The sequence below is a fragment of the Vicia villosa genome, linkage group LG3, assembly GCF_029867415.1.
Source record: "Vicia villosa cultivar HV-30 ecotype Madison, WI linkage group LG3, Vvil1.0, whole genome shotgun sequence".
In the NCBI taxonomy this organism is placed as follows: Eukaryota; Viridiplantae; Streptophyta; class Magnoliopsida; order Fabales; family Fabaceae; genus Vicia; species Vicia villosa.
The window spans coordinates 152,364,632-152,366,444 of record NC_081182.1 but is presented as its reverse complement, the minus strand read 5'-3'; the positions used below and the strand labels follow the sequence as shown (position 1 = coordinate 152,366,444).

General features: G+C 42.1%; 1 non-coding gene across 1 annotated transcript; it reads left to right on the top strand.

The window, feature by feature from the left end:
* Positions 1 to 531: 531 nt before the first annotated feature.
* LOC131593690 (small nucleolar RNA R71) lies at positions 532 to 638 on the top strand. The gene has a single exon (XR_009281075.1). It is a non-coding gene; the product is annotated as a small nucleolar RNA R71 (small nucleolar RNA).
* Positions 639 to 1,813: the final 1,175 nt, after the last annotated feature.

Sequence of the window (1,813 nt, the reverse complement as noted above, 5' to 3'; positions counted from 1 at the left end):
ACAGGCGCTTTTTGGTAGCCAGGTGGTACAGCAGGTGCTTGTCCAGGCGCGTACAACGCATTGTTGTTCTTATAAGAAAAGTTCGGGTGGTTTTTCCATCCAGGGTTGTACGTGTTAGAATAAGGGTTTCCTTGAGCGTAATTTACTTGATCAGATGGGACTCTAGTCAAGAGTTGGCATTCAGCAACTACATGCCCAGTCAATCCACAAATCTCGCAGTTAGGTGCTACAGCGGCAGCGGTGGCTGAAGGAGTGATGGTTAAGTTCTCGATCTTTTGAGTTAAAGCGTCTACTTTAGCGTTAACGCGGTCTATACCACTTATTTCGTACATTCCTCCTTTGGTTTGGGCTTTCTCTAGAGCGGCTCGTTCTCCACCCCATTGGTAATGGTTTTGTGCCATGTTCTCTATGAGTTTGTATGCTTCATCATGGGGTTTGTCCATTAATGCTCCGCCAGCAGCGACATCTATAGTCATTTTAGTGTTATATAAGAGACCACCATAGAAAGTATGGATGATCAGCCATGGTTCGAGTCCATGATGAGGGCATATTCTAAGCATGTCTTTGTAACGTTCCCAAGCTTCGAAGAGTGATTCGTTATCTTTCTGGGTAAATCCGTTGATTTGACCTCTGAGCATAGCAGTTTTGCTAGGCGGAAAGTATCTCGCTAAGAATACTCTCTTCAATTCGTCCCACGTAGTTATGGAATTGGAAGGCAGGGATTGAAGCCACGCTCTCGCTCTATCTCTCAAGGAGAAAGGGAAAAGGCGTAATCGAATAGCTTCGGAACTAACGTTGTTGGCTTTGATAGTGTCGGCGTATTGCACGAACACGGATAAATGGAGATTGGGGTCGTCTACAGGGCTTCCAGAGAATTGATTCTGTTGAACAGCTTGGACCAGTGAAGGTTTCAGTTCGAAATTGTTCGCCTCAATCGCAGGTGGTGCGATACTTGAATGCGGTTCAGCGCGCGAAGGAGCGGCATAGTCTCTAAGAGGACGAATAACAGCCATCTCTAACTTCGGGGTGATTTGATTGATTTGATCAGTAAAAATCAATTCCTGATTAATCGGAATTTCTACTACTTCGGGAAGATTGCGAGCTCATCGTTTGACGTTAATGAAACGTTCGATCTCGTTAATTCGTTGTATTAAATCTCCTCCTTGTGAACGAGTATTTGGCATACAATCGTTCAAAAAGAAAGGGAAGAATTGTCCTAGTCTCTACGGTGTAACAGTGAGTTACGATATCGACTTAAATAGTCCCCGGCAACGGCGCCAAAAACTTGATCGCGACTTTACGTGTCTATAAATCTGGTAACTGCAAGTGCACAGTCGTGTCGTGTAGTTTTAAAAGATATCGAATCCACAGGGACTATGAATCGATCTACCGTTATCTAAGGTTACTATGTAAAGCTAGGAGTACTAAAATTTCGATTGTTCCTAAGGGAAAGTGATTGTGAGAAAATAAAGAATAATAATAAAAGACAGGTATCAGTATGTATTTCGTTTAACTAGAGGTAATCCGAAGGTCCATTGGCTTTTGCATAATTAAATTAAAAATCTTTACTAAATTCCAATTGATTAAAAGTCCTCGTCTCAAACTTTCGCTCTGTTGATTCAGACTACTATCCTAATCCTAATGTACGCTTTCGCCATCCCATTAGATTTTAGAAGAGCTTTTTGGAAACAATGTAATTAATAAAATGCCTATTTTACGAGGTTGTTATCTATTTAAATCTCCTAATCTCAAACTTTCGCTCTGTTGACTCGGAGCAAGCTAATAACCCTAACGTACGCTTTCGCCATCCCGC